The sequence below is a fragment of the Triticum aestivum genome, chromosome 1A (assembly GCF_018294505.1).
Source record: "Triticum aestivum cultivar Chinese Spring chromosome 1A, IWGSC CS RefSeq v2.1, whole genome shotgun sequence".
In the NCBI taxonomy this organism is placed as follows: domain Eukaryota; kingdom Viridiplantae; phylum Streptophyta; class Magnoliopsida; order Poales; family Poaceae; genus Triticum; species Triticum aestivum.
The window spans coordinates 286,408,017-286,414,880 of record NC_057794.1 but is presented as its reverse complement, the minus strand read 5'-3'; positions in this window follow the sequence as shown (position 1 = coordinate 286,414,880).

Genomic DNA, 6,864 nt, shown 5'->3' with positions numbered 1-6,864 from the left:
TAGCACTTTTAGTGGAACTTGAAGCTAATGTGGTGCCTGAAGCTCAAGTACAACCTGAAGCCACTGTGATTGCTGAAGCCACTGTTCCACATCCAAGGCCTCACACCATTGAACATGCCTATAATCATGGTGAACTTGTCACAGTTCCATGGCCAATCATGGTGCCGCCCACTGCTCCTAGACCTCAATATGATTATCATGTGGAGCAGAGGCCACAAGTTCAGAAGCCAAAGCCCAGGCTGCCAAGGCTTCCAGGTGCTGCCACATCCCTAGGATCATTCAACGTGAACAACTTCAAGGCACACAATTCCTTCTTCGATAGTGCCAAGAATCTGTACTCGAAGCCAAAGATCTCATTCGATCGATTCTGGAGCTATCAGCAGTGCAGCTACTACTCCTGTATTCTGTACAATCAGGGGCGAATCTTTCCACACATGCGCCTTGATTGTGAAGCGATTGCAGGGCTGCCCTATCTTGAAGAAGCCCTTGACTGTTTCAGGGAGGTTGGTCTTCTGCCATTTTTTACTGAGGGAGTCCTGGACTAAGGGGTCCTCGGGCGTCCGGCCTGTTAGTCATGGGCCGGATTGATGGGCTGTGAAGATGCGAAGACTGAAGACCGAAGACTGTACCTGTGTCTGGATAGGACTCACCTTGGCGTGGAAGGCAAGCTTGGTGACCAAATATGTAGATTCCTTTCTTTGTAACCGACCTCATGTAACCCTAGATCCTCCCGGTGTCTATATAAACTGGAGGACTTAGTCCGGAGGGGGGGGGGGGATTCATTATCATAGTCATACAAGCTAGACTTCTAGGGTCTAGCCATTACGATCTCATGGTAGATCAACTCTTATAATACTCATATTCATCAAGATCAATCAAGTAGGACGTAGTGAAGGAAATATGCCCTAGAGGTAATAATAAAGTTGTTATTTATATTTCCTTATATCATGATAAATGTTTATTATTCATGCTAGAATTGTATTAATCGGAAACTTAGTACATGTGTGAATAGATAGACAAACATAATGTCACTAGTATGCCTCTACTTGACTAGCTCGTTGAATCAATGATGGTTATGTTTCCTAACCATAGACATGAGTTGTCATTTGATTAACGAGATCACATCATTAGAGAATGATGTGATTGACTTGACCCATCAGTTAGCTTAGCACGATGATCATTTAGTTTGTTGCTATTGCTTTCTTCATGACTTATAAATGTTCCTATGACTATGAGATCATGCAACTCCCGAGTACCAGAGGAACACTTTGTGTGCTACCAAATGTCACAATGTAATTGGGTGATTATAAAGGTGCTCTACAGGTGTCTCTGATGGTGCTTGTTGAGTTGGCATAGACCGAGATTAGGATTTGTCACTCTGATTGTCAGAGAGGTATCTCTGGGCCCTCTCGGTAATGCACATCACTATAAGCCTTGCAAGCCTTGTGACTAATGAGTTAGTTGCGGGATGATGCATTACGGAAGGAGTAAAGAGACTTGCCAGTAATGAGATTGAACTAGGTATTGAGATACCGACGATCGAATCTCGGGCAAGTAACATACCGATGACAAAAGGAACAACGTATGTTGTTATGCGGTTTGACCGATAAAGATCTTCATAGAATATGTAGGAACCAATATGAGCATCCAGGTTCCACTATTGGTTATTGACCGGAGATGAGTCTCGGTCATGTCTACGTAGTTCTCGAACCTGTAGGGTCCGCACGCTTAACGTTCGGTGATGATCGGTATTATGAGTTTATGTGTTTTGATGTACCGAAGGTAGTTCGGAGTCCCGGATGAGATCGGGGACATGACGAGGAGTCTCTAAATGGTCGAGACGGAAATATCGATATATTAGACGACTATATTCGGACATCGGAAAGGTTCCGAGTGTTTCGGGTATTTTTCGGAGTACCGGAGAGTTACAGGAGTTCACCGGGAGGGTCAATGGGCCTTCGTGGGCTTTAGTGGAAATAGAGGGCAGCTAGGAAGTGTGGGGTGCCCCCCTAGGCCCAAACCGAATTGGTTTAGGGCTTTCGGGGGTGGCCCCCTCTTTCCTTCTCCTCTCCCCCTATTTCCTTCACCTCCTAGTTGGACTAGGAAAGGGGGAACCTGCTCCTAGTAGGAGTCGGATTCCCCCCTTGGGGCTCACCCTATGAGGCCTCCGGCCCCCTCCCCTTGCTCCTTTATATACGTGGCCAGGGAGCACCCATAGACACACAAGTTGATTGTTCCAAGCCATGTGCGGTGCCCCCCTCCACCATAATCCACCTCGATCATATCGTAGCGGTGCTTAGGCGAAGCCCTGCGTCGGTAGCAACATCATTACCGTCATCACGCCGTCGTGCTGACGGAACTCTCCTGTGAAGCTCTGCTGGATCAGAGTTCGTGGGACGTCATCGAGCTGAACGTGTGCTGGACTCGGAGGTGCCATACGTTCGGTACTTGGATCGTTCGGATTGTGAAGACGTATGACTACATCAACCGCGTTCTCATAATGCTTCCTCTTATGGTCTACGAGGGTACGTGGACGATACTCTCCTCTCTCGTTGTTGTGCATCACCATGATCTTGCGTGTGCGTAGGAAAATTTTGAAATTGCTACGTTCCCCAACACGTAGGGTATTACCTCCATAGAGAGGGCCCAAACCTGGGTAAACATTGTGTTCCCTGTCTCCTGTTACCATTGACCTTAGACGCATAGTTCGGGACCCCCTACCCGAGATCCACCGATTTTGACATCGACATTGTTGCTTTCATTGAGAGTTCCGCTGTGCCGTCCTCAAAAGGTTCGATGGCCCCTTAAATCGTCAACAATGACGGTGTCCAAGGAGAAACCTTTCTCCCTGGACAGATTTTCATGTTCGGCGGCTTCGCACTGCGGGCCAATTTGTTTGGCCATCTGGAGCAGATCGATAGCTACGCCCCTGGCCATCAGGTCAGATTTGGGAGCTTGAACTACGTCACGGACATCCGTGGAGATTTGATCTTCGCTGGATTCGAGACCGCAACGATCGCTCCTGGTCACCTTGATGAACATGACCTAAATCTGTCATCGGACCACATTCAGGAGATAGCTCCTGTAACTGCTCTGGCCTTAGATCCGGAGCATACGACGACATCTAAGGACTGGAGGGTCAACCCCACCACGGAAGCCACAGATTCCCCGGCATTGGAGCCGCACATGGACTTAAACTTACACAATATTTGTGTCACCGGAACCCCGAACTCGTCTTTGGGTGTAAGTTCCGAACCATGTGAGTCCACGGATGCCGAACTTGATCGTTTATCAATCTTCGAGTTTAGTGCCGCAGACATCTTCCAGCACTCACCCTTGGGAGACTGTAACACCCCGAGACCGTTGCGCCAGGTGTCTTCCAGTTATTCACTGTTTTTTCCTTGTCATTTGTTTGTGTGTCATGCATCTCATATCATGTCATCATGTGCATCGCATTTGCATACGTGTTCGTCTCATGCATCCGAGCTTTTTCCCCGTTATCCGTTTTGCGATCCGACACTCCTATGTCCTCCGGCGCCCCCTTTTGCCTCTTTTCGTGTGCGGGTGTTAAACTTTCTTGGATTGGACCAGGATTTGCCAAGCGGCCTTGGTACACTACCGGTAGACCGCCTGTCAAGTTTCGTGCCATTGGGAGTTTGTTTGATACTCCAACGGTTAACCGAGGAACCGTAAAGGCCTCGTGTGTGTTGCAGCCGAACACCCCTCCAAGTCAGCCCACAAACCCATCCAAACCCCCTCCATCCTCTCGGTCGTTCGATCACGATCGCGTGGCCGAAAACCGCACCTCATTTGGACTCTCCTAGCTCCCTCTACCTATATATTTGCACCTCCCCTCGAAAATTCGCGAATGAAACCCTAGATCTTCCTCCTCCGCGCGCCGGACATGTCCACTCCGTCGCCGGACATGTCCGCCTCCGCCCCCTCTTCCAATCGAACGCCGCCCCCTGTCCACCGCCACCGTCCCCGCGCCGCCGGCCCGTGGAGCCCATCGCAGGCCCGCACGGGCCCAAGCCGCCGCCGAAGCCCGGTTCCTCCGCCCCCGCGCGCCGCCCGCCGGGACCTCGCCGTACCTCGCCATGGCTGCCGGAGCACCTCGCATCCCACGCCACCGTCTTCGCCCGGCACCCCACCGCCCGGACCGGCTCGGCCCTCACCGGCGCGCCACCTCGCCTCCCTCCGCCCGCGCGCAAGCTCCGCTGCCTCGCCGTTCGTCGTTGGCCGCCGCCCGCAGTCATGTCATCGCCACCTCGCCTCCCGAGCAGGCCAAGGGCCACCTTGCCCTGCAGCCCGTGCCACTCACGCCGCCCAAGCTGGCAACTGCCTCCCCGCACCGCCCTCGTTGAGATCCGGCCATATCCGGCCAGATCCGGCCCGGAACCGCCAACTCCGGCCAACTCCGACCTCGCCGGACTTCCTCGAGCTCGCCGGAGAACCGCGCCTCGCTGGAGACGAAGATGGATCAGATCCACCTGGAGACGAAGCAAATGGCATCGCCGCGTCCCGGATATCTCCGTCCCGAGTTGACTTTTCCGGGGGTTGATTTTCTCTAAGTCCCCGGATCTGTGATGTTTTCAGGCCATGTTCATTGCATCATAACTTCATCACCGTAGCTCCATTTCATGCGCATGATATATCAAATTGTTCATCTGGATGTTCTCTTCATTTTATTACATTGCACCATGTTTGTTTGAGTCCATCTTGATGCCCAAATGACTGTTGCAAGAGTGCTTCATAATGTTAGTTCCTGATTCTTAACAGATCTTGAGCACTTGTCATTTTTGCCATGTTCTCTACATGTGTTTTGGACTATGCCATGCCATCTTTACAGGGGTGTATGCCATGTATTTTTGTGATCAATGTGGTGACTAGCACAAGCATGCATAGTAGCTCTCGTGATATTGCTGATTTCAGGGACTTACAATTTCACTGTCATTTTCCTGCTGTTATTTTAATGCCATGTATTCATGTTGCTACAGTGAGATTCATGCTTCTTTTGAGTATGTTCAGTAAGGATGATTTGGACATATGGTTGTGCTCTACCCATCCATGTCCCTGTTTGAATTTATGGGGTACCCTAGCATGACTCAATCTTGCTCTACTTTTGCTATAAAATGTTCCTGGCAGATTGTTTACATGTTAATCAATTTTGCCAAGGTTGTTGTAGTTGGTCCATGCATGCTATGAACTTGTTCTTGCTTTGTTTGGCTTCATGAACATGTATTCTTGCTGGTAGTATGCTTAGCTTGTCATGCAATGCCTTGTGATGAGTGAATCGAGCTCGCAAACATGCCTTCATAATTCTGTTTATGCCATGTTCAGTTTTCTACAAAGTCTGAATCTGTTAACGGAACTTGCTATGTTTACATGGGTGCCATCATATCTTCTGATCCTTTTTGGCTTATGGTCAGTAAGGGACTTTTGTTATATGCTTTGAGTAGATTCATGCCATGCCTTGTTTTGCTATGTTCTGTTCCTGTAGCATGTTGTTATCTTGCTCTAAACATTGCTTCCTGATGTTAATTCGTGGCATGTTGTTATTTTCACTAAGTCTGTGATGCCGATATCTTTTGCCCTTTTTCCATGCTTGTTTGAGCCTGCTCTTGTGTTATTTAGCCGTAGCTTAGTGTTCATCTTTTGTCAAGCATCTTGAGTAGATGACTGTCATATGCTTTGTTGCTATGTTAGCGGGCAGTAGCTTATTTTCTTGTTGCATTTTAGATGGCATCGTGCTGTTAATCGCAGAATCGTACCATTCTTGTTTTTGCTTGCCATTTGCAAACTGTGCATCCGATTCCGTTGATATTTATATCGTTTTCGACCAAAATCAACTCATCTTTCCAGCGGCGCACTTGGTTTGCCAAGTTGAGGCCTGGTTCAATCTTTTCCTTTCAGAGCACGCATATGCATTGCATATCTCATCCCGCATATCATGCCATGTTTTGCATCATGTTGATTGCGCATTGCACCGCGGTTGATTATGGTTTCCTTTGCTTGTGTTCTTGCCTTGGGTAGAGCCAGGAGACGAGTTCGTGATCGAGAAACCCGTTGAGTACGCTTAGGAGGATCAAGTTTACGTCAACTCTGAGAACTTTGCAGGCAAGATGACCATACCCTCGAAATCACTTCTATCTTTGCTTGCTAGTTGCTCGCTCTTTTGCTATGCTGCGATACCTACCACTTACTATATCATGCCTCCCGTATTGCCATGTCAAGCCTCTAACCCTCCTTGTCCTAGCAAACCATTGTTTGTCTATGTTACCGCTTCGCTCAGCCCCTCTTATAGCGTTGTTAGTTGCAGGTGAAGATGGAGTTTGTTCCATGTTGGAACATGGATATTTGTTGGGATGTCATTATTATTATATCTTGTTTACTTTAATGCATATATACACTTGGTAAAGGGTGGAAGGCTCGGCCTTATGCCTGGTGTTTTGTTCCACTCTTGCCGCCCTAGTTTCCGTCATACCGGTGTTATGTTCCTTGATTTTGCGTTCCTTACGCGGTTGGGTTATAATGGAAACCCCTTGACAGTTCGCTTTGAATAAAACTCCACCAGCAAGGCCCAACCTTGGTTTTATATTTGCACTAACAACCTATCACCTTCCCTTGGGTTTTCGTGAGCCCGAGGGTCATCTTTATTTTAACCCCCCGGGCCAGTGCTTCTCTAAGTGTTGGTCCGAACTAGAGCCCCTTGCAGGGCCACCTCGGGGAAACTTGAGGGTTGGTTTTAGTTGTACGGATTGCTCATCCGGTGTGCCCTGAGAACGAGATATGTGCAGCTCCTATCGGGATTTTCGGCACATTCGGGCGGTCTTGCTGGTCTTGTTTTACCATTGTCGAAATGTC